The sequence below is a fragment of the Anopheles maculipalpis genome, chromosome 3RL (genome assembly GCF_943734695.1).
Source record: "Anopheles maculipalpis chromosome 3RL, idAnoMacuDA_375_x, whole genome shotgun sequence".
Lineage (NCBI taxonomy): Eukaryota > Metazoa > Arthropoda > Insecta > Diptera > Culicidae > Anopheles > Anopheles maculipalpis.
The window spans coordinates 59,267,284-59,294,005 of NC_064872.1; the positions used below are offsets into that span (position 1 = coordinate 59,267,284).

General features: G+C 41.7%; 1 protein-coding gene across 1 annotated transcript in view; it reads left to right on the forward strand.

Moving 5' to 3' along the window:
* LOC126561839 (tyrosine-protein kinase Drl) overlaps positions 1–26,722 on the forward strand; it is a 483,362-nt gene that overhangs the window by 277,211 nt on the left and 179,429 nt on the right. The gene's annotated exons all lie outside the window — the stretch shown is intronic.

The window sequence follows — 26,722 nt, forward strand, 5'->3', positions numbered from 1 at the left end:
AGAGGAGAACCCCGACGAAAAAAAAATGTAACGATTGCGGCCTAACCCGTGAGGGTCCCTGACTGGTGAAGCTCCTATGTCCGGCGAGATGCCCAGGTCGGCGATGCATCCCTTTGCGGAAAGAACCCCTGCCTGCTCGGCGAGGCAAATGGCAATGGGAAACAGTGGATTCCTGCTGCATGGTTTACTGTCCTATGTCGCTATTTGTGTTTCCTTTCAACAGACAGCCACTGCAGCCGGACTTTTGCAAGACCATGTCGAATGGGATCGTGCACACCAAGAAGCTGTTTCATTTCGGATGCCCTCAGCTGTTCGCTTTCATTATTTCTGAAGGAATGCCTCAGAATCCCCGCCACCTTTAGGACACGTTTGTGGACGATCTTTCGAGATCTAACCATCAAGATCGATACACTACAGAGGAACCAGAGCATAATCAACTGTTGAGCAATGTTGAGCATTTTAGATCTTTGCCTACCATCGATCTTTATATTCGCGGAACAACTCCAGCAAAAACGCTTGCCACTTTCCCCGAAATGTCTCAGATCTTTAATCATTAGCCGATTAAATTGGTATATGTTTTTATGCATGCTGAAAAAGTGTATACTCTGATATTGAGATATACCCTAGAGTTTTTTTGCGTAGCCCTGTAAGCGGGCCAATCGACCAGTGTCTTTAAAAAAATCCCAAAAAAAATCAATCTGTCATCTTGAAGAACATCTTATGCGATATCTAAAGAAAGACAGTGTCTGAGAGTGTAAAATTTGTATCAATTTGACACCCCCGTACAGTTTATTCAACATGTTTTCTTTTGGTTTTTTTTAGCCCGTTTTCTAAAATAGAATTGTCCCATTCATTTAATTCATTTGGCCTTCAATTGATAAGGTTTTCGGCATCCATATTTCACCAGATTTTGGAGTATAAACCCACAGGTTTGTTATTGATTTTATTACGTCGACTCCACGCCGTATTGTCCTAGTGTGGAGTTAATTGCATATTTTTTCCAACTAACATTGGGCTTAAGTGGATGGAAAGATAGTGGTCAAATAAAATTCATCCTGACTGCCTTTACACCTGCTAGACTGATTTTCCAGCTATTGTAACATTAAACCATAGAATAAAGAAGAGGTATACGAAGGCCTTTTCGAGGTATTAATGATAAAGGATTCATAAGAGAAAAAATCCTCATGATCATAATTCATCAAGTATGCCTAAGTCTGTTGAAATACCGGTAAAAAGAAAATAAAATTATATGTAGTGACGTGGTGATAGCCGACGGTCGGTCGCACATGAACGAGAATCGGGCCTTTTGATCCTGACCGGCCGAGCAAGCGGACGAATTTTTAGTCTTACTTAAAATAAAGAAATTAGAACTATAGAAACCGTGTTCATCGAACTTTAAAATAGTCGGTCAGGAGTTGCGTGAGCAACAACCTTAGTAGAGTTCTGATTGATATTAAATTCAGGCATCTTACGTTTCGTTCTCCGAATATTTAAACGCATTTATTGTGTCAAACTATCTGATTGAAAGCATTCCTCCCCATTTGTGATCCATTTCGAATCGTGTCTCGCCAGCATCTCAACAATCGTTTAGTGCAATTTCCTTCCATTACAATAGCACGCACTGTAACTGGTTCGTCCCTACGAAATCGTCCCTTCACACTGATTGTTCGTGATATTTTAAAATGTTTACCCAAGTCCTTTCGCCGGCCCATCACCATACCGCTAAGCAAATAAGAAAAATCGAGCCCCAATCTTGTCGATTGGAACCCCGTTCGAAGAGCACCGGTTCGATTCACTCCGGCTCTCCGGTGTGCTTCTCCGAGCAAGCAGAATGTCCTTTCCTTCGGTTCAACATTCCGGGCACGTATTGTTTTGTTTATGCGAAACGTAAAATGTTCTCCTTCTTGGCTCATGAATGGTCGGTACAGGTCAACCCTCATGAGCCCTCGTTGGTACGTCACTTATCCGTGAGATGGCAGGCGATACGGCGGCACTGTCGCACAAGGGACAACGGTAAGCGGAACACGGCCGTTTCGGTTGTTTTGTCAATCTTTCGCAAAGCTCCCGACGGACCGTGCTGGATCTTGGTTTGATTTTTGCTCCTTCAAACCTCAAGGCAATCATCTCATCCCGGCACGATGGGCACCATCGCCACACCATGTGCCTGAAGCTTTAGGGGGAAAATCTCTCATCAAACACGTTCCACCGTATCGATCGTGCCGGCCATGTCGCCATGGTCGTTTGGTCGTTAACCTTCGTTTAGCTTTTGTGGCGACCAAAGTCAAAGTGTCACGTTGTTAACGGATAGGATAGTCTCCGGATAGTAGACAGGTGAAGTCAAACAAAGAATATGCTGCTGATGCAACTACAAGCTTTACCCATTCCCATTTTAATGGAGGTACCAACGTGGTTCTACTGTTTAGCCGATGGGAATATTGCATTGTGGAAAGGTGAATCTCGATGAAAATGGAAAACTGATTTTTAAATCTGACGTTTGTTGTCGTTGGGAAACTGGCGAAGCTGTAATGTGCAATAGATAAATGATTCGCTTAGTCGACGGTCTTATTATCCAACGCGGATGACATCAGCAGCTGTTAGGTCATCTAATTACATGCGAATTAAGTACAGTTGGTATGTCAGATTCACTTATTCAGCTGCAATTTCATCAGCTCGAGTAATTACTAGGAAATAAAATGTATCCATTAGTGAGTGATTGATTCTAGGAATGATGCTTTACACTTTACACTAGCTTAGCACCATTAATTTAAATTATGAAGCACTTTGTGTCTGTAACGATTGGCCGTCATTTCAATAATCGGCACGTAGAACAAATTGAAGAATTTGCGCATTTTAACCACACGAATGTTAACTCATGCTTAATTTACCTGTAATTAGAGCTGTTTAGGAACACTTTAAAGAGGGTTTTTTTTCTTGGATTTTATTTTATTATCAACCTTTATTACGAATATTATATGTGCAAGTTTTCAAATGACACTATGAGTCATGTAAAAATCATCTTCTTATAGCGCACTGTTGCTGGCCAAGCACTATTTGTTGTCAAAAAGCAGACTAAAAACTGTTGAATAATATCTCTTAAACCTCCTCTATTTTTATTTATATTTTAGTACAACAGCTCATCGAAGTATTGTCCCTTGTGAACCTCCTTTAATTCATTCTATTTTTATTATTAACTAAAATGGTTCGGGGGCAGTTCCAACACTGCCGTAAAAGAGAGGCAGGCGATTTCCACAGTTCAGCCTTGACACAACCAGTTCGGCTGCTTGGGATTTTGGGTTCGGGAGTTTTTGGCGGGTTCAATCTCGAGAGCAGTCAGGTAGAACTGGAACTGCCACTGCTGGACTGTGCTGGAGAACACTGTGCTATCATAACAATGTTTTTGTATGTTACAGTCCAATTCCTGAAGAACTTCAAAATAGCCATCAAAATAACCAACCCAAAAGCAAACAAACTTCCATCGCTTCCATCGCTTCCAGCGTACTTCCATCGCTGCAATAGTTATGCCAATAGTACCAGAAATAAAGCGACTGCATCTAACTGACGAATACAACACACAACAACCAATAGACCTGGACAACAACTCCACATCCACAACCGAGCATGCCCGAGATAAGGCAAAGAATAAGGAGGAAATGCTTTACTATTAATGTTTATTGCTTCAGTTACACATGGTGTTGAAAATAAGGCGAAGTGCCGTCATACTTAATAATAAATAAAAAATTAAATAATTAAGTATGGTGGCTCGTCGCCATATCGAAACTCTTTTACTCAATTCTAAAGACTTAATAAAGACTCATATCTTTTGAGGATGAAACATGCAACTGGTTTAAGTATTGAGTTTTAGTAAGCAAAAGATTTACTTTTCAATCGACAGCTCTGATTACTCAAAACATGAATCAGCATATCAATTGCAGACAGGTTCTTTGTTCCTCGAATACCCAAATTAATAAGCTTCAAAGCTACGTAACAGTGTGTGAACTCATACTTCGCCTTTAAGCTGGAATTATCACATCAGCTACACTTAGAGGCTAATGAAAAGTATTATTTATGGATCGTAAAATTATCGATACATGCAGCGGTATTGCACGGATCAATTTGCATTTCAAAAGGTGAATTAAGACAATCCACGCATTTGAAGCGGATGAACAGTAGACGTATGAATCGTCTCTTTGCAAATAAAAACTAATCACGTCGGCAATAATTTGATCGTAAATTTAATGATTCATGTTGTGTACCTTTATTGCAAATGAATGATTCACGGCAGCACACATGTCTACAGCAAAACCTGTCAGTTTACGACCTTTTGAAGCAATTATGCGCCCTTAAAAATTTGCTTTGCAATCGACATTTAGACAGCGCTGTCACAAAATTGCACTACAATCTGTTATGGGCCACAAATATTTATTCCAGACCATTAGTTTTGTTAAAATTTTGCGCAAAATTTATATAACGTTGATTTAGTGACATGCAAAGGTACAAGGCAAAATCTTTTAGACAGACTTTTGGTATCCAGATCGAAAGAAGAACTGTTTCACCGGATACAAAAGGCATTGTATTAGGTCCGCAAATAAATAACGACCGTTTTGAAATCGATGGGGCCACTGTGGACTGTGGCGCGATTTTGACGTTCACAAACGTCATAAATCAAGCTTGGGAAGGAAATAATCAAGCTGTGTCAACAGATTTGTGATTAGTTCGTGCGAGTAAAAGTTCCTAGTATTTGAAAATGTTTGATTTTGAGCCGGATAAGCGTCATATGCGGGAGGTGTTACTGTTTCGAGCGAAGAAAACGGCAGCCGAAGCGCATCGAGAGCTTTTGAGGGTTTACGGCGATGCTGCTCTAAGCGAAACAAGGTGTAGGGATTGGTTTCGAGTTTCGATTGGTTTCATTGCTGCATGACAATGAAAAAAGTACCTTAGTGAGAAAGTACTTTAATACCCTCAAATGGGATGTTTTGCCATCGGATTTCCATCTGTTCCATGCCACATGGATTGGCGAACCAGCAGTTCTCCTCCTACGAACAGATTTAGAATTGGTTGGATACCTGGATTGTGTCGAAAAACGTATCATTTTTCCGAAAAGGAATCCTCGATTTACCAGAAAGGTGGAAAAAATAATAAATAATAATGGCCAGTACTTTGATTAACCCAATTTCTACAAATCAAAACGTCACGCGTGTAAAAATAAACTTATGAAAAAACGGTCGTTATTTATTTGCGCACCTAATACATATGTGGCATTTGTTACATGACAAAAGTCAGTTTACAATTCATGCTCACAGAAGAGCCGATCAGCTGCAAACTCACTCCCAACAACTCATTTCACTTTTGCCTTTGGCTTTGGCGGTTGAAGCGTCAAAGCAGCACATAAATTACCAATTCCACGTCCAACAGCGCAAACGATCGTGCCGGCCTACACGGTATCGATCATGAGGATCGATAGTTTCACGCTGGCCAATTAGTTGCAGACGATGCAGCGTTACATGAGCGTGCACGTTTTCGCGTACGCTAATAGCTATTTTTACTACCACGTGCAGTTGCCCTAGGAAGGTACTATCGCCTCCGGTTGCATTCATACGGGGTCCACGGGGTTGGAGCAAATGCATTTGCATGTGCCGTAACTAATTCGGTACCAAGAGCGTCGATCGTTCGGGTTCGGGTTGCTGTTTGAAGGCAAAATAATTTACGGCTTACGGTTGTCGAATGGTGAGGATGAAAGTGTTTCATAAGCGGCAGCAGCCTTGCGGTGTTATCGGGTATTGTAATGAGCTTTGTGTTTCGCTTTCGACAGGAAATGACACGGTAAATTGCGGTTTTTTTCTATTTAAAAATTCAGATAAAGTTTGCACTGAGCAGTAAAAACTGAAACCAGTTCATCTTCTCTCATGAAAGAAGTATTCGTGCTGGAGTGAAGACTTCGTCATAAAAGAGAGGAAATAACAAAATCATCATCGTTCCCCTCACTTTTACGAGCCAAACGACGCATTGAACGCCAACTAATAATATAGCGAATTGCGTAGTCAGACCGAAGAATGTCTAATTGCACACTGCCCAGTCCCGGCAAAGGCCACAGCGCTGGACAAAGGAGATCTTCTATCGAACAAAGAAACTCCCTTCACGAAACAGCTCCGCATAGAAACTGCTTCGACAGCAGAAAAACCAACCAAAATCCAGGCCACAGACGTTGTGTGTGTGTTGGCGTAGGGTAGCTATGGTAACTATCGGTTCCCGCACTTCCGTGCTCCTCTCTGACACTTTGAAACGCTACCCTTCGCAATACGTCCGTCGTGTTTTGTACGCAGCAGTTTTGTTTCGTGGAGGATTTCTTTTATTCGCTGTCGGATAGCCTAGGTACTGCTGTACACGTCATCCGGAAGAACGACGTCATTTTCAATTTATTTGTGATCGACCGAAGCCGGGTCCGCAACCGCATCTCACTTGACAAGGGATGGATCAAGCTGTCAGGAGCGGTAGCTTTCGCCTAAGACAGTTATGGTCTGAAGGGAATAAGAAGCAAAGTCAATCAATGCGAATGGTGCGGTAAGAAGTGCCGGAGCTGAAGGTTTTTTGCTTGCCAAAAAATGGAATCGAATTGGTTGGCGAATCAAAGCAATACCAAGCGGTCCTTGGGGGATTATCGGGGGCAGGCCCGGAGATTTTTGACAGTAAATCCGTAAATCATTTTATGGCGTTTGTTTGGTTGGCTGTAGGGCCGAAACGCAAACAATATTTTATCAACTAATTGATTTATAAAACAACCACAGGTGTTGCTTGATGTTTCGTGCGTGTTTGTAGCATTAGAATTCATCATCGGAAATTATTTTTTTTAAAATCCGTTCTCGGAATACATGAAGTATTCTGAACAGTTTAGTTACGAAGCGCTAGGATTAGATGAATTTGCGATGAATATATGCTTAATTCTAATGAAATAAGTTAAAAGCAATAAAGATATCCTTAAGACGATTGCGAGTTAACACTAGCAAGGGTAGCGATTGCAAAATAATCAGTAGCACAGGTACGGCAACTTTTATGCTGATTATTTTCTAATTCTAGCATGTTCATGGAACAAGTCACTGCTAATCAATCTTCCAGTTGACCTGTCGTTTGTCATTGTCAGCTTTGAGTCAATGGTAAATCAAGACATTAGTCTCTAGACTGTTTCGGACGATAAAGCCTCTTGGTAGACGCATTCTTTTGATCAAAAAGTCCCTTGAACGAAGAGTTCCCTCGTGAGACGATTGCTTATGGTTGGCAACTATTTTGACGACGAAATCTTATAGAAGTCGTGTGTCCAACACCTAAGACAATGTGATTTCTTAGTGATGTTCTTCTTATTGGCTTAACAAACTTGTAACGTCCCACCCAATACCTCGTAGTTGGATAGTCAGTCCTCACTTGGGAGGGACGGTCCGGATGGGATTTGAAGCCCGATCCTGCCGTTTGAAAACCGGCGCCGCTGTTGCCTCCTCCACCGTTCCGCTACTTGAAGGATGAAGCCCCTAAAAGGAAGCGACATCTGGTGGCTGTTAGATTTTGACCTTCAGTGGCAGATCTGCTACGAGTTCCTTCCATTTTATTTACAGTGCTGGGCATTCAAAATCGGACACTTCGAATTCAGCCGTTCTCTCTACATTTTGATGCATTTATTAGTTTCTTAGACATGTAAAACATCATCAAAAGTGTGCAGTGGGCTTCTTCTACTTCGCTTCTACACGGTGATGTGAAAAAAGAATTGAGAAAGCTCTTTTCTATTAAAATAATGGACAGCAAACGATAGATGTCTTCATATCGCGCTGGGCATTGAAAGTCGGACACTTTGATTTGCTAGGAATTTTCGTATGATATGAACAAATTAAGCAAAAATTAAGCAATTAAGCAAGCTGGAATGTATCACTTAGTGATTGGTAGAACTAGTAGGTTTCAACAATATAGAAGCAAACAGCTGTTGAAGTTAGAAAATTTTTAATTTCTATCATGGAAAAGGGAAGAAGTGTTAGAGAAATCAGTGAAATCACCAATATAAGCAAATCTACAATCCACGACACAATAAAAATATACAAAAATGAGGGTAGAATTGCTAAAAAACCCTCTACCAACGAATCCAAACGCAAAAATAATTATAGAGACGGACAACACATTCTTCGACGAATTCGAAACAATTCCCTTCCTGATCTCAGTTGAATTTAAAAACAACATCAGAAATATTCGTAATATTGATGTAGATTCAGTCACATCGGAAAAGAATAGAGTGCTTCGGCTGCTAGAGTTTTCCAAAAAGTATAAGGACAAAGGCATAGAATTGTGGTCGAAGGTAATCAGATCTGACCCATTTCAAACCTAAGTTTTCATTGTATTATTATTGTTTTGGGTAGGTTCTATTCACGGACGGAGACAAAAATTAATCTCTACGAATCCGATGGTCGCCGCTACGTGTGGAGAAAACCTGGTGAACAATTTAATGGCAAATTTACCATTAAAACAGTAAAACACGGTGGAGGCTCGGTCTTGCTATGGGGCTGTATGTCATCAAAAGGAGTTGGCACATCACATGGTTTACGTGGAATCATGGATGCTACGCATACTATCGAAACTCTTAAGGCAAAAGTTCAATCCTTCAATCCAATCCAATCTTTTCCTTTGAAAAAATTTGAAAAGGTTGATGGAAATAGTGAACGAAGAATGGCATGAAATCGATTCAAATTTTTGTTTGAAATTGGCCCAAAAAGTATGCCGAAAAGATTGCAGGCTGTAATAGATGCACATGGAAATGCTACTAAATATTAATATAGCTTTTTCTAAACTACATTTTAAGGTGTCCGATATTGAACGCCCAGCGCAATATGAAGACTTTTATCGCTTGCTCCCAATTATTTTTGCAGAAAAACGCTTTTTCAATCCTTTTTTCACACCACCGAGTAGAAGCGAACTAGAAGAAGCCCACTGCACACTTTTGATGATGTTTTACAAGTCTAAGACACGAATAAATGCATCGAAATGTAGAGAGAACGGCTGAATTCGAAGTGTCCGATTTTGAATACTTTGAACAATTTTAAATAAATATTTAATGCAAAACGTTACATACTTAATGTCACTCTTCAAAGCAGAGTTTTATTTTTCAAAATAATGTTCTGAAACAGTGTCCAAGGACAAATGCCTTGATCTGTCTACTACTGTGCCCGAAAAATAAAGTGACTGCGTTTTTTTCTTAAATATTTTTTTTATTAGGCCAAATGAACGTCATCACCTTCGAACTATTCCCCTTCTGATGCAATGCACCTCTTCCACCTCTTCTCCCACTCCTCGAAGCAAGGTGGAAAACGTGGATACAGGGATGTCCTTTAGATCCGCCGTCGCTGTGGCTTCTACGTCCTCGATAGTGTCAAAACGGTGCGACCCAAAGCGGCCGTTTTAGCTTGTTGAACAGCCTGAAGTTGGTTGGTGCCAAATCTGGCGTATACGGTGGTTGCGGAACAATATGGGTGCCAGTTGTTGCGAAAAACTCCCTCAAATTGACGGCACCAGGTGAGACTTTACTCGCTTCAACCTCAAAACATCTTTCACGATGGTGTTGACCGAGGCTTTGGCAATGCCAACACTTTCCGAAAGGTATTGTATCGTCAACTGAAGATTGCTGACCACCAAATCCTTGATTTGGGCTACGTGGGCGTCTTTGGTGGAGGTGGATGGTCTCTCCGGACGGTTCACGTCTTCGACCTTCTCACGTTTATTTCATTGCGTAAACATAATTTGATACACCCGCGCTGCTCCACAAACTTGGATATGGTCAATATGGACAAAAATACAATTGACTGCTAGTCACTGCTAGCCGAGTTGATGTCGTGACTTGAAACGTGGCAGAAATGTCAAAAACATTTGGCGCTCGAAATTTGACACCCAATGTCACCTTGCTTTTCGGACACATTAGTATATGCCGCATTTTGGATATAAAAGAATTGAGAATTTAGAGGATCTCGAAAATTGTAAAGGGACCTCTCCGAAAGTGGAAAGAATCTGCTCTATTGCAGTGCTCTTTGTGGCCTCCTAAGGAACCTCCAAAGTTCTTGATCCGCCACTGAAAATGCTCATTCGATAGCCTAAAGTAGACAGAAATGAAGCATACTCTTCTTATTTCCTCTAACCACTAAAACCATCGATGCAATCGTTCATATAAGAACACTTCAGTGCGTTAGTGCCGAGTAAGCAGTAAAATCAAATAATGCAAACCAAATCCAAAAGTGGGATGGAGATTCATCAATTTCCTTTTCCTTTCACCGGCAGAATGTGGATGAAGAGCCTTTGCGTTGGGTGACAGTGGGTGGAAGTATCTTCTCCCACGCACAAACGGAATGAAACACGAACAAAGCGCCACCGCTTCAGTATCTTTTCGTTTGGCTGCATTCGAACAATCAATATGCTTTGTCCTCATCTGTGGTGCATTTTGAAAGGAAGAACACAAATGAAAAAAAATCCTCTACGATGGCAGAAGGAGGAAAAAGAAGCATTCATTTAATAGAACATTTCTTGCACTAAGAGAATGTCATTTATCAAAGACAAGCAAGATGTTAAATGGTTTCACTGTGCTGTGCAGCTCGAAGATTGATGACTTCAATCTCTTTTAAAGAACGAACGTTTCTGATTAGATCAGAACTGGTGCTGTTCGATGTACTTTAGATGGAAACGTTTATTAGTTTAATCATGTATGACGTCTTTGCTTTTTTTTCACAATGCAGTTACACTTGCTGAGGTGTATTTCATTCATAAAAAAGCGATATAAATTGCCACATGTTTTAAAAGCATTTTACCATCCTTAACTCATTTGCGACCTCATCCCGTCACGCAAATTCACGCTCTACAACGTCTTGTAATATTTACGTTTACGACCGTATTAATTCTTTCGGCAAGCCTTTTTCGAAAAGCTTCTTCCTTTTTTTTTTTTTTTTTTGGTGGGCACACATCCAAACATACTCGCAAAGGCCGTGACTTCATTATGCACATCCAATGTGCGAAATTTTGCTCATTTGCAATTACTAATTACGTCCCATTCGCATTCCCTTCCTGTGTCTCCTTCCATGCGGTCCACTGATTTATACGACCCGCTTTTAATGGGCGCATAACATAAAGGCAGTTGAGTTTATTCTGGCGAGGGAGGGCATTTAATTTGTCTTAAGACAATGCATACACACACACGCACACACAAAGGTCGCCGTGTGGCCTCACATTAGCGCACCACCCGGACTGTTTGACGATATAAAACTTGTGCGCACATGTGACGCTGGCTGGCCCTGGTGGCCCCTTCTTCACTGCAGAACAAGGCAAAAGAACGGTCGTCGTCGGTAAAGTTGAAATGTGGAGGGTGGTTTGTGTGTTTTTATTGCTATCATCATTTGTCCTGTGGCTTTTTGTTTATACATATCGTGTACAGTACTACGCGTGAATGCTTGGAATGGTTGGTTTTTGTGTGTGTGCTGTTCGGACGACGACACACGGCACTCGAACGTTGCAGGAAGATATTTTTACAAAAAGAGCTTAATTGCGTTAAAGCAACATGCATTTATGTCGTGAGTTTGGTCGTCGATTTAAATAAGATTACGCGACAGGTTCGTCTCTTATGGCGAGGCTCTTTGTAAACGTAAGCAGCCTGGCTTCACGCTTTTTTGTTTTTTGAGATGAATAATATTTCTTCTGGGAACTAATTTGAATTGATTGTATCATATTTTGGATGATTATTCAAGGCTTCATAATGTCGCTGAGCTTGATAATTTTGCCTTTGCTCTGTGAGATATGTTGTTAAAAACCTTTCTAAAAGGTTTTCAAACCCAACAAATATAGAGGCCCATCCGTAACCCGTCTGATTGAAAATTTCTGTCAGCCTTCCGATGCAGTTGTCAGGCGACATACCTTTGCTTGAGACCTGGGTAAGCTACTAGATGCGAATTTGACCTTCAAACTATATTATCACCAGAGGAATTCAATTAGTCGGCTCCTTCTGCAAGACAATAAAAGAATTCTGCGACCCGGTGAGCAATACGACTGTTTATTGAAGTATCGCCCGGTCAGTCCTGCAGTATTCTTGTGTTCCCCATGGAACTGTCTCCTAGATTTAACGTAATCTAAACTCTTCCAACCCTTGTGAAGGTGTTCCATGACATGACCGCAACAATCTTCCATCGTATGCTACATGCTGTCGTATTCAGAGTCTTGAGTTTCTGGCTGTTATAAGACGGAAATTGAAGTACTAGCCTGCTGAATTGATTTATTCCCGTTCCCTGTTGTCTTGCAGGGTTATTACTCAGGACTAGGAACAAACCCCGTATTCTTCAGCCCCGTTCCAGCGCAGGTTGGTCCAACCATAGGCTACGCATGTCGACTGTTTTTAATATAAAATACGAATATGTGTTTGAAAGGCATTCGTCTTCGGTATATCGGTTGAAAGTTTCAAAACCAGATTGCGGCTACTTTCGTTGTCAAACGGTATGGTCTATGAATATTTTGGGTCTGAGGCAAGAAGACGGTCTCTCCTATTTGTTGTTCAACATCGCTCTGGAGGGTGTCATGGGAAGCGCGGGCTTCGACATCCGGGGCACAATTTTCACCCGATCTCTCCTAGATTCCTTGGCTTCGCGGATGACATCGACATCATTGGACGGACAACAGCGAGGCCAATAGAATTGGAATGAGCAGCAATGCGACGAAGACAAAATATGTGCATGCCGGAGTCTCGGACCGTGATAGAGCCCGATTCGAAAGCAGAGTATCAGTTGACGGCGACGATCTCGAGATGAGTTCTGCTACCTTGGTACCTTGGCGCCTACTACGGGCTCCACAAACTCCTGCGATTCAGAAGACTCCAACAACACACGAAATGCACGATTTACCAAGGTGCGATACGTCCGGTAGTCCTCTAAGGGCACGAGTCCAGGACTAAACCTGTCGGAGATCAGATACAACCGTGGATGGAGGACTGCAGCCCTAGACCGAGTTTCCTGGAAACTGATGGGAGACCTGGCCATGGCCTGGCCAGGAAGAAGAAGAAGAAGTTCTAAGAGCATTAATTGTCTTCAGCCGTCACCAAATCTCTTGAAATCATTATGTTCTATTCTGAGTTGAAAATACAAGATAAAGTAGGAAAAGGCATGCGTTAGAGTCAAAAAATGGCAATGGTATGGACAAAATGATGATGCCACGCCGCGCCGTACTTTTCCAATCCAATAATTTTCGACATCTTTATTCGAGCCTTTTCGGCAAATGCTTCATCTCCATCACTTCAATTAATTTTGAGTTGTTACAAATCCACTTATCATGTCAACTTATCAAACAAGATTTTAAGGGACGGGTCGTTTGGTGTTAATCTCACAACATGACCGCCTCGGAGAAAGTTTGGAGAATCGAATTCGCTGTGTGATGGTGTGATCATCGAAAAATAACAGTTCAAATTCTTACGGAAAATATTTAAAAATCAGAAGAACTAAGAAAAAATTAAAAATATCTTAGAAACGTTATGCCTTTCTGAATTCCATTAGGAAGAAGTATATTTAGAGCCGTTCTGTTGAAAATATGCGCAACATGCAATTAAGATGCTATTTTACTCCCAGATAGCTTAAAGACTAAAGTTTTAGATGGCTTGCACGTTCTCATGATTTACTAATACTAATTTTTGAGTAACTTGGTGAAAAACGTTGGTAGTTCTGATTGCTGTTTGTTATATTGGATCACAGCGTTGAGATTGTCCAGTTGAATATGTATTTATTATGTATTTAATGCATCAAATATTATTGATTCTTCAACGAGAAGCATGAGTTCTCCCATGAGATTATGAATTGTTCAACGTCAAAAGCAAGCCACTGCTATTGATTCAATGAAAGCCAAGAACTCTCGAGGTTGGTAGTCCCAAAGAAGAAGAAGTAAACAGTAAACACAAACAATTAAGAAGATGGAATACAAACAAGGCAATACTAATGATCCTGCCCAATAAACATCCAATCAAACTGCTCCAAAAAACCATTAATCATTCCAGAAACAAGCGACATTCATTCCCACCACAAACCCTGAAGCAGCTTCGAGTTCCGAAGGCCAACTAAACGACGAATGCCTTTCAATACCGAATCGTTGGGAAAACTTTTCGCCTCGCGTGGTGGGAAATCGGGCAATTTTCCCCGATCTGATTTGCCGAGCAAAATTCGCCCACCAAACTGAAGCTCGGCCTTTTTTCGCCCTCGTGCGCTCAATGCCACGTAAGCAAAGGTTCGCTGCCCTTACCGAGTACCAAAAAAAAAACCGACGATGGCCCTTATTTTCGCCCACTTTCGTCGGGTCAGATCGTCGCCGGGAAAAGTAGTCGTCGGAAACATTCCGAACTAATCTCGTTGCCAAAATTCGCCCCGAACCGAGCGAGAAAATCCGTGGGGCGAAAAAGGCTGGCAGACGAATGAAAAGCACCGATCACGCACGAGGGCTGTTGTTCGTTTTTAACCTTCCTCATTCGTTTCGTTCCGACACCGGGTACGGCTCTAAGAAGGAGGGTGTGTTCGTGTGCAGGAAAAGGAAAGCGATAGAGGGTAGCACGAACGCAACCCTGGTCTTCTGCCGTGGTGTTTTATTCATTGCGAGAGGGTGAGTTTTTGGTGAACAAAATGGATTTTCACCACCAATCGACTCACCGTCTTGTGCGCTCTCTCGCTCGCGCTCGCTCTCGGAGCGGACTGTTCTCATCGGTGAAAAAGAAGGCGGTGCGGTGCTTTCGGTTTGCTGTTGCTGATGATGGTTCGCCGCCGTAAAAATACTGATGATGGTGGTGGAGGTGATGATGATGATGATGCTGCTGCTGCTGCTGCTACTGATAACCGATCCGACTGCTCCAACGAAACGCCCGAAGTGGCCCCACACAGTTGAGCAGCGCGTGTCATTTGAGGCAGACGGCCGAGTACTTGCGTTTTGTGTGACAGACTAGCGTTTTTACACTTTCCAAGCATCATCAGTAGCTTCTCTCGTAGTGGTGTGCGTTGGTATTGCGTGGGGCGTTTGTGTTTTTAGTAAACGATCGTGTTGCGTAATTGCAAGCGCCTTTTCATCACTTTTTGCAAAACAGAAAAACAACCACAATTGCAAGGTAAGCCAACAAAACAAACACGTAGAGTAGAGAAGTTTAACTAACCTTCACAACTTCGAGGGCCACAAAACGTTCCTAAATGTCTAGTAGCAATGAAGTCAAGTCAAGAAACAACTTTCACAGCCACATTCGCTTGCTACGCGTGATTTTCGAGATCGATGCTCACTGTCCATTTCGTCTCACCAGATCTGCTCACAATCGGGAGCGTGTGAGAAGAAAATTCGTGAGCATTGAAGCATGTTGTTGCTCGAGGTCGGGTAGTGACTGGTGGAGGGTTTCGTGAATTCTTCTCTATTCACGCGTCTCTTCCACCCACGCCCTCACGCGCTTCCCCCACTTTTCCTCATCCACTTATTTGCCACCCTGTCTGTTCGGTCGTGTTCGGTTCGGCTTTTACGTTCGGGTCGGAATCATTCGTTTGCGTCGCAGTTTTGTGGAGCTTCACGCGTTTTGGGGGGTGTAAAAGGGTGTGTGTGTGTGTGCGAACGATTTTGCTTTCGTAACGCACGATTCCAACCCTCGGTGGAGCAGCTAGCTGGTGAATGGTGAAGGGAAGAGCTAGAGTGGCCAAGGTGGTGCACGCGTTCGCGAGTTCGCCTAGAAGACGCTGATGCTAGCGTAGCGTAGCGACTGTGTACGGTAAAACGCGCGTGCCTACGTGCCTTCCCTTCCCATAACACTCCCACGTAATTCTCCCCCTTTGCTCCACATATTTAGCGTACAGTTCCATTTGAGACAGAGTTGGAGTTTTTTTTTGCTGTCGATTTTTAAACTACCGACTGGCGTATTGCTGGTGCCACGTTGCTGTTTTTTTTCGGGCGTAAAACAGTCTCTACTCTATTTAAAATGATTTTTGTTTGATCGACAAAAAATAGGTAGAAATCATTACTTCAATGTCAGCTTTTTTGAAAAATGTCACACCTAGTCGACACAACTGTCACAAAATTAGCAACTTTCAAGGCTCACCCAGAGTTCACCGTTTTTTCAATTTACTGCCTCACTGCTTCACCCCCAAATAGCTTCCTTTCTTTAGCAGCAAAAACACTTTCCAATCGAGCAGGCTGGTAAATGAGTTTCACGCTCATTACTAGTATTATTATTACTGCTCCACCCCCCCCCCCCCCCCCCCTTCTCCACCTCACCCTTTGCACGCTGTTTTCGGTTGACGATCACCTCTTTTCACCAGCGAATGAGGCGTAAATGTTTGTTTTTCATTTTTGCAGACGTTGCGCAGCGTTGCCCGTCGTGCCGTAATGCGGATGTTTCCTTCTCGGCTCGATTTGGTAACCGAACTGAAACGGGGAAGCTATATCGGCTTGCCGATATCGCTGCGGTGTCACCTTTGCGTTGCGTGACTTGATTTTATGATAGCTTCCCGAAAAAAAAATCCATCGACTCGAGAGCGAGCGCTGCGTACTGCTTGGTGCGTGAGGCATCGATTTACAAATACAAACGCACCGTGGAACGGATTTTGTAAATATGTTTCCAAAAAAGCGTAATGGGCTGGTGGGATGGTTATGATATGATGATTTTGCATCATTTATCAACAACTTTCGGTGTGAGTTTGGGTGCCGGGGTGCCGTTTCATGTTGTTAGTTGCTAGCGAGTATTTTTCATCTTCTTGTGAAGATGGTTTGTGAGGATGGTAAGCAAAAAGTCAGGCGTCTTCAAAGCAACCACTTGGCAAAAGAGAGATCTAAAAATTTTAGAGTTTTGGATTTGGATTTGGGAGTATTTTTATTATTTTTATTTATTTATAATTAATTATGACGTTTCAATGCCGTATTGTCAACACCATTTGTGATGACTATGTTGTATAAACATAATGATAAGGCATTTCCTCCTTATTCTCTGGCTTATCCCGGGCATACTCGGTTGAAGGGATTTGGAAATGTTTTTTTTTCAATGAACTTTCAAATGGTAATATTCAAGGGTTTAAATTGTTAAAAATATAACTGTTTGATGTCTGATATTTCTTTTGGTAGGAAACCGACAATTAATAAAGATACTAATTTTTTGGTTCGCAATAGCGTCCCTAATAAACCCTTTAGAAGCCGCCTTTTGGCCATGGCCGATGTAAAAATCTATATGCAAGTTTCTTAAGCTTATAATGACTGCATTGAAGAACCATATTAAAAAGGCCTTCCTCCCAATTATTTTCTTTATCCCGGACATGCTCTGCTGTAGATGTGTCGTTGTTGTCTTGGTCTATTTTGATTATTGTACATATTATTTTTATTAGCTGTATTATGAACCCATCAACACAACCGAGTATGCCCGGAATGAGGCAAAGAATGAGAAGGAAATGCCTTATCATTATATTTATACGTAGGCTGCTATTTATATTTATGGCCTGATAATGTAAATGCAATTATTTATCATCAAAAATTACAATTTTCATATCCGCTGAAACCACTTGTCGAAACACTTTTTCCACTCTGATTAATATACCTCCAAAACGTGGTTTTTGAACGCCTCAAACAGGGCCTTCTGGGGACCAAACTCGTTGACGACGCATTTTGGCGTCGACGAAATGGCAAGAAGTCATTGGTTGCCAAGGTCAGGGCTCTAGGGTGGAGATGATCCATTTATTTGACATTTTGGCCGGTCAAATGAGCCGAACATAGGACGATGGTCTTAAGTTCTTCAAGTGTAACAGTCGCCACATGACCAGTTTTGTCGGAGAAACAGGCGATTTGCTACGAAGTGCTTCTTTCACTGACAACTTTCGATGGATTTGGCTCGTCGTTGAAGACCCACACGGGTCGATTGATGTTTTGTTTCGGGCTCACGCATAGATCCTTGATCTTATAAACATTTTTTGAAGCATTATGAAAGCATTCAACTTTTCCTTGCACCAATCGACACGTGTCAACAAGTGCGGGATCCAACGATAACAACCTTTTTTTTAAGGCCAGGTGTTTGTGCAAAATTGTGTTCATGCTCGTGGAAGAAATGTTCAAAGCTGCCTCTTTCTCATGGTATGTTACATGACGATCTTGTACAATTAGGACTTGAACGGCATCAATGTCTTTAAGGCTGGTGTCATTGCTCAACGACATGCCACTAGTTGCAAGGGAAATGTATGGGATTTGACGTTTGACGTTTAACCTCATCTGTCAAATCCTATACATTTCCCCTGCAACTAGTGGCATGTCACCGAGCAATGACACCAGCCTAAGCTCAACGGCTTTTTTTGGACGACCTTCTCGAAATTCGTCGTTGAGCAAGCATCGGCTACGATTAAATTCATTATAGCAGTTTTCAACAGTGCTCTAGGATGGCGATCCTTTTGAGATGACTCAAATCTTTTGACAAAGATTTGAGTTCTACAAAGCAGTCTTGTCTTGATAGTCCACGTCGAAAGTTGTGAAAAATTAACGCACGAAAATGTTCACGGGTCAATTTCATTATCTTTTTGCAAAACTGATTTGTTTAAGTCAATTTAAACATCACAAATGGTGATCGTACGTCAAAACGCTGTGAGTGTGATGAGTGTGAGTGCGAAAATATCAAACTTTCGAATAAAAATATCAGATCCTGCATCTAGCAACACTTCTTGTGGCCTAGGCCAGAAACATATGTAGCAGCCCACGTATGACTAAGTCAACACAAGCGGTGATGACTATACGGCATTGCACTATCATAACTAATTGTAAATAAATAAATACTGAACTCATCAGCCACTTCCGAACCCAAGTCATATAAAAAATGGAAATTGTTGTACGATAGCAGTTTGGCACACATTTCCATAGGTCCCGACTGCTAGGAAGCTATCAGCGATTAACTTCCTTATTTTTCTAGTCTAGTGGTAAAGACGACAGTGCAAGCTGTATTTCTGCTCGGTTTCAATAAAAACCTTTAGATCGTAAACCAATAGATGGTCAACATGACCCTAGTAGGCCGTTAACTTCGGAAAGCCTCGTGTTTTGCAGGAAAAATATCACTGATTTAGATTGAATTCTCCTTATTCAGCCTTTAATGTCAAGTAGAAGTGTTGGTTCCTCGGTGGTTGGATGGGAAAGAGGCCAATCGCGTGACGCAGCGAACGAACAATCCTTAAATCGGACGCGTGTCCTGACGTTTAACCACGTTTAACGAGATGTTTATTGATCTTCGTCCTCTCTTCTCGATGTTATGCTTTGCCAATACTTCCCGGATAGCTGAGTCCAGGTTTTACAAAACATAAAACTTTCTTAGGAAAGACTATTTTAACAAAGTAAAAAATTTCTAACCTTAAATTTATCGCTTAAAAGTTTAAAAGTCTGGTTTGAATCGGAAAAAGTGTCATCTTTGTCTTTTAAATATAAAATCTTACCGATAAAATCTGTTGAAGGAATGAGTTTTAATTGATTTTTTTCCTTATATTTGTTGTTATCGTTTATTAAAACTGTTTGCTTCATGGGCTATACAATCATAATTTAATCTACTTTCAAAACTAAAACCTATAGAAGAAGCCAGAATTAAAACTGAGCAAGGATCGAAGAAAAGAACAAAGAAGAAAAAGCATTGAAATGACGGAAACAAACTAGCAGTGGATCCTTTGAGCCAAATACTGTGCGACGCGCAGGAATCGTAAAAGGTGACCGTGGACGATGGGAATCGTGAGGAGGGATGGCGCATCTCCACTCCAAGAATCCAAGAATCAGTCCAGCGATAAATATGGCTTGAGCCTGGGAACGTCTCGATTCCAACGAGGGAAGCTCCAAAATATGACACCGATTTGAATAGGATTCAACGAGGGAGCGACCAAAAATGCAATGCCTAATCGCAATGCGAGTGAAAAGTTTTCGCACCCTCTCAACAACAAGGCCACAATACAGCGTTCTAGAGCACTGTGGGTCCGAAAACTCCGTTTTCGGATAAGGCTAAATGTCTGATAAGCCGAAAAGGTCTTTCTTATTCACAACATCGAAAGAGCGGCTATGAGAGCTTACTATGAGAGCCTTGACATGATGTATCTCGTCAAGCCTTGCGTGCACGAAGATGATTCGATATCCTATCGATATTCGACAAACTACGAGGACACAGAGCTTCTCCAATAACTCCTCTATGTATCTGTATATATGGACATAATTGCTCCGGAAGTTAAATACGCAACAAATGTGGATGACAACCGTAGAAGTAGAACGCCACTATATGGTGTTCAATTTCGCACACCAAACTGGAAAGGGGTTTCTTTCGCCCACCTGCTTCTATCAATCCGTTTGTTCTGCTTGAAATCATTGCCACCGGCATCAGTCGCAACAGTGACAGCATACAGCCAACATATGTTAGTTCCGGGACGTTCCCAACTTGCAGCCTTTCTGATATGTTTGCCTTCTTTCCTTTTATTCGAATGTTGCGTGACGATTCGAGAACCCTCTCCGTTGGGAACAGTGCAAACAGTGCCACTACCCTTCACGAGCGTACTTGACTTTTCCATCCAACAAACGATTTTCGGAGACGTTTTCATGTCAATCAACACCCTCGCTGGGTGCGCTAGTTCGTGTGTGTGTCTGTGTGTATTTTGCACCGGCGTGCTTTTCACCTACGAAGTACAGAGAAGCACGTTCAAGTGGCCTTCTTTCCCTTGCAGGCACTTTTTGTCGCACAAGCGTCAAGTCTGATCGGCACACGAACCCCTTGCGGCGGCATGTAGCGTGATTTTCCGAAATCTCTACATTTTTCCCACAACGTGTACAACGCAAGGAGTAGATTTTCATCCCACAGCTTGGTTGAATTTGTTTTCTTTCGCACCGTCTCTCCTTCCCTTGCCCCATGCTCGTGTGAAATGTCATCCAGGCGTTGTGGCGGCTTTTCGATGGAAGAAGCGCAATCTCAACCTCAACCGTTAGTCTCGTTGCTTGCCGATACTGCTGACGGTACAGTTTGGAAAATTTGCTTTTGCATGCTTCTTGCCATTTTATTTCCCGACCGAAACCGCTCCAAAAAAGGCCGGTGAGAAATGAAGGCTGTTATAAAAACTCTCAACACAACACCCCGTTGCATGCAAATTCGGGGAAAGAATGTTGGCCCGCGCTAAGTGCAATAATGAAAAACACATTTTAATATAAGATGAGTGGAATAAAACAAAACAAGGAACGTGGAGGTAGAACGTAATGGAAACCGCTTGCCTATAAAGAACGGGAAATAAAAATCATATTCCATGGCCGGGAAGCATCAAACTGAAGCCTTGGCGGTTTCGTTTGCCAGCAGTTTTTTGTTTCGAGGCTTGGATTTTACAAGTTTCCGGTAATTTTCCGGTACAAAAATTTCTCGATCCCTTGTGGTTTGGTGTAAGACGGTAAGGAATGAGAAAGCAATAAACATTCTTTACGGGTTTTCTTTATTTTTTCCGTCACCACTGGATGGAAAACGAAAAGATACTCGAACGTGATGATGAGCGTGAGGACAAGTGGTTTATAGTGTGGAAACTGGTTTCTTGTGCTGCAATGTGGATGAGATTAGTGTAGAGGAATATTTGAAACTGTTCTTTGCTCTGCCTCGACGAAAAAAATGGTGCCGCGGGGGCTTTGATCTGCAGTGTGTGAAATCATAATTTCTTAACGTGTCTGGGAATGTTCTTTGCTTGACTTGAAGATGTGTAGAAGAATTTTCACTGTTTCCATACGGTCGTTGATCACGACGAGGCAAGCTTCCAAGAGGTGGCAATTGAAAACAGAAGCGTCACGAAGAGAATTACTTGTTAAATCAGAACATGTCCCCACATCAACCAAATCTTTAGCATGCTTATTGAGTGACTACAAACTCGGAAAAGTTAATAATTGAATCACTCAAATCAAGCCATTTTTAAAATAAATTATTGATTCCATCTTATGTTTCTAAGCACGATCCCACAAACAATAATTGAAGAATTGGAAAGCAACAATTGAAAGAAGTTAGTTGAAACCTTAAAGCAGAAACAGCTCTGAGGTGTGTAACTTAAGATAAATTAAGATAATGTCCAACATTTTACAGCAAAAATCGCGATAGACTTCGCTGACAGCATTGAATGTTCGCTAAGCAAATGGGCTGGGTTGAGCGGTTCAAATCCCATCCGGACCTTTCCGCGCAATGAATTTTGACTGGCCAACTACGTGGGATCAGCAAGTCTAGTAAGCCTTTCGATAGCTGATTTTAGAATATCGTTAAGCCAAGAAGCAAAGATCTCAGGTTTTGTCATGTTTTCAGTTTGAGGCTAACTGTAAGGAAGATCTAGTAATACGCCATTTGTTACCAATTCTGTAGTGCAGAGCCTAAAAATCGATTTATTTGACAATAAAAAAATTATAGTCGCGTTTCAAAATGCATGATTTGCGAGCTTCCTCTGTGGTTACAAAAGAACAAACTGTTAATAATGTGAGATAGAATTTCTTAACATTCTGAGGAATGTCACTAAAAATGAAAGCCTCAGAATTAGTTATTAATATGAACTGTTTAGAGATATCATAATGTAAAATGAGATTCATATTATTAACGTGCCACAAAGATGGAGTTTCCGACGCGCCTTTAACGACTCCTGCGCTCCGCAAAGGATTTGACTCGCGCGTTCCATTGCTAATTTGTTTCTGTCATTTCAATGCTTTTTCTGATCATTTTGACTTTGGCATCTCTCTGTCTTCTTTCCGTTCTACACTTTCTTCCTGTTTTACTTCTTAAAGGTCCTCCTTTTATAATTATTAGCTCTTTTCTTCGATCCTGGCTCAGTTTTAACTCTGGCTTCTTCAATTTTTTTTAGGTTTATAGTTTTAAAATTAAGTTTACGATTGTATGACTCAAACAGTTTTAGTAACCAATAACAATATGACAAGATAACCTATCTGTGTTCCTCTAATTATATCCTTCACCGTTCGCAAAGCTTTGTGGCCTTGTTTTATTGAAAATAGTTTTATTAAATGATGACTTATTATTCCTTGGAGCGTACGTTCAAGAACCATTGCACTGAGAAAAAAAAAACTGCTCCTTCTCAAGAGGCCTAGCTACGTGTTATTTACTATAAGGCGTTCTTCTTCTTCATGGCTTAACGTCCTCTAAGGTCACGCTGGTCTGCGAAATGGCTTACTAGACTTGCCGATACCACGTAATTAGTTAGTCAGTCCTCATTACGGGAGGACGGTCTGGGCCACTGTCGCCTACACCACCGGGCCGCCGCTTGTGTAACTATAAGGCATTACTCTGACTAATTGATGAGACAGTTCCATTTTTTCTAAACGGAACAGAACCGTTCACTTGACGGTACGGCGGCAAGCCGTCACCTCTCAACAATATCGTGAAGCACTGTGTGCTCTTGCACATTATATATTATTGATAAGTTGAGGCTTAATACCATGTCTAGTACCATATAAAAATCGGGAATAATAATTTCCAAATAAGCTGGCAGTCGTTGCTTTACCATGTAAGCCCTATCTCGCTATACTTTGCTAGCCCGTTTTCTCAAAAGAACTGTTGTTCGCTCCTTCCACACAGTTGCAACAATGGTGGGTTTTTATAATGGACAAAGTAGGCAGCTTTGCCAGAGATCTCTCCGTCTAAAATGATTCTAAGATGCCTTGATGGAGGCTCGTCGATGCGTGGTCTCAGACGCCGTCTTCAGTTATTCGATAGTAGTAAATAAAGTTGATATCTGAGGTTTCCAAAACCTTGATCCGCTTCTGCATATTCGTCGTTCATCATTCGATCATTCTCCAAAAGGAAAAAATACCAACTGAAAATCGGATCGCGATATGCAAAAGCTTCTCTGGTGGATAAACCGGAGAATACGAACTAATCTGACTTCTTTTGGTGATAGCTCTTCCAAAATAAAATAATGAAGCATCAACTTTTTTTTCGTAAACAACAGGATTCGTCTTCTTGGCTCTACGACATCGGAGAGACACGTTGGCCATCGAATGGATTACTAAACTTGCTCGTACCTTGTAGTTGGATAGCTGTAGTTGGATGTTTACGTATATTTTTTATTCTCGCTTGTAATTATCAAACATTCGTTACAGATGTCCCCCGATCCTATGTGTCGTTTATTTGTTGTGCAAAAAAAAAAATTTTATATCCTTCATTATTAACATTATTGCACATTAACCTCAACTCTCGTAGCAACAATTAAGACCTAAACTGTTGTAGTTGCGTGGAGAATCAACGAGGAATACTTGAAAAAACGTAATATTTTTGTATCAAAATAATTTGGATAACAAAAATTCAATCCCAAGCTCTTTCCTTACCCTTCCTTTTCTTAATTTGTATAAACTCAAATGGATCGACTTAATACCGTCGAATTTTTCATCACACAATCGCGTTACGCTTACGTTTTGAGCAAACGTTGTGAGCGTTGTGATCACTGAACCACCAGACGCTCGTTTATTGTTGAGCACAGTGAAAGAAGAGTCAGAAAAAAGGGCAGTTAAACGGCACGTGCCGACAATTGTTGGTCCATGGTTGAAGGAATTAAAGGAAGAGAACGCTACCCAACACAGCACCGGCGCGTAATGATCCACGTGGCGCTTATTGACATTGTGCGCTGCTAGCAAAGGACTGGTGGGCCAGAGCTGTGGACTAAAACGCTGGCACGTTAATGAGTTCGTTCGTTCGATTGGCTCGTGTAATTTATTGTACCAGCATTGGATCGACTGTTGGACTGAGGTGAAGGAGTGTTTGGTGTGGTCGGTGAATAAAAGAACAAGTTAATATTGTTGTTGCCGGAGGTACTATCATAGAGAGGGGCACTTGGGCAAACTTTCGTCAATGACATGCAACACGAAGACAGGATGATTTATTCGAAAAAATGTATGTAAAATAGGATGGAAATATTTAATATGTTTTTGTAAATATTCCAACGAATAACTATCTTGATCCTCTTTAAAGCTTTAAGAATTTCTTGTGCATCTTCAAATGAAAGTAATACCAGAATGTAAAAGACTAATGAATCGGAAATGAATAGAATAAAGCCATTCCGTGCTTCGAACAAGCAAAAAAAGCCTCAATTTCTATTCATAATTCCACTGAGGAATACACATATCCCACTTCAAATAAAAAGGCGAAGAACCCCATCTTAATACCTTTCCAAGAACCTTTAATACCTTTCTGCAACCCCCCCATTTTCCCCAGTTTGGGTCTCCGAGGCTTGGTAAGAATGCTCCTTGAGGAAGCCTCTTTTCTAACCACTCGACGTTAAGATTGTGCGAACCTTCAACGGTTTCTATATCGAGCGAATAACAAGGTGAGACATGCTTATGTGCGGATGGCAAATATCGAACAACATGCCAACATCGAAAGAAATGTCCCCACCCCGTTCCAAAATCGAAATAGGCTCCCGGAGTTACGGGAGATTCAACACCAAAAAAAAAAAAATGGACATTTTTATCGAGCGATGGTGGGACGACTTTTTCCTTCACACGGAAGGACGAACCTGCTGTACCGATGAGTAGCAGGAGACAAGGCGTAGTAGTAGTAGGCCTTGAGAAATATGAGAGCTCAAGTGGTGGTGGTGGTGGTGGTGATGATGGTAAGAGAGTGAGCGAAGAAGTGAGGATTGATGGAAGGGATATTCTCCCAACCTCAACCCCAACCACGGTCGATGTTTGAAGTGGAAAGTGAGGCTTTGGGATTTCTCAAGAGGCTTTGCAATGGAAGGACTTCTCATCCCAACTGAAACTTCCGGTCTTTCCCTGTGTTGCTTTGTGTATGTGTGTGTGTCGGTGAGTTTGTGATTGTGTGAGTGTTCTCGTTTTTCTTCTACACCGATTCTGAGTGGGAATGCTTGCGTGTGGAAAATCGTCACTGCTCCAATTTCCTCAGCACCGCTGCCTATCGTCGACCCGTGATGAGAGGGAATTTCGTTTTTTTTTATCACTTCCGCCGAAGGTATTGTGAGCTCTGTGTGTGTGTGTGGGTGTTTGTGTGAGTTGGGGATGTACTACCGGTTGGGGCAAACATTGTAAGAACTGTGTGAATAATACAGTACGTTTCAATTGATGCCAAGTTCATTTTATGGGAATATTTTATTACAGATATTGGTCTCCCATCTTTCATTTGACGATTTAAGATGAATATCAGCTTGAATAGGAAATTTTAAAGCAAAGGAAATTACCTTAAAATTGTTGTTTTAAATACTACTTTAAAGTACGTACAAGAAATACGAGAAATGATGATTGATTTGAATAAAAAAATCGTTAAAATCTTCACTCAATATACCCTCATAACGATTTAATAAACTACCAGCCCTCACTGTATCATCAACAGCGTCGTCCTTGGCACGCTCGAACTGGAACCTGTTTGTCTTTCCGCTGTGCCACACGAAAACTCGACAGTTTTCGCCCTTGATGGTCGTGGAAAACTCCCTACTGTTTCCTCCTCACGTTCCTATTTGTACACTCTGCACACACACACATATACAGCCAAGCGCTCTCCCCACCACCAAAGTAGGCCCGCTGTATCCACTCGAGGCCAATTTTCCAACCGTCAACCATGTCCTGGGATAGCGTCGGCAAAGGACAAATACTTCCCGCTTTTCCTTGTCACTCTCCCTTCCCAAGGACACTGGCATTCGTTGGTGGAAAACGGCACGACTCACAAACCAACCGACCGAGCAAGTAGCGGGCGAGTGTCGAGCGAGTGCCGTACGGG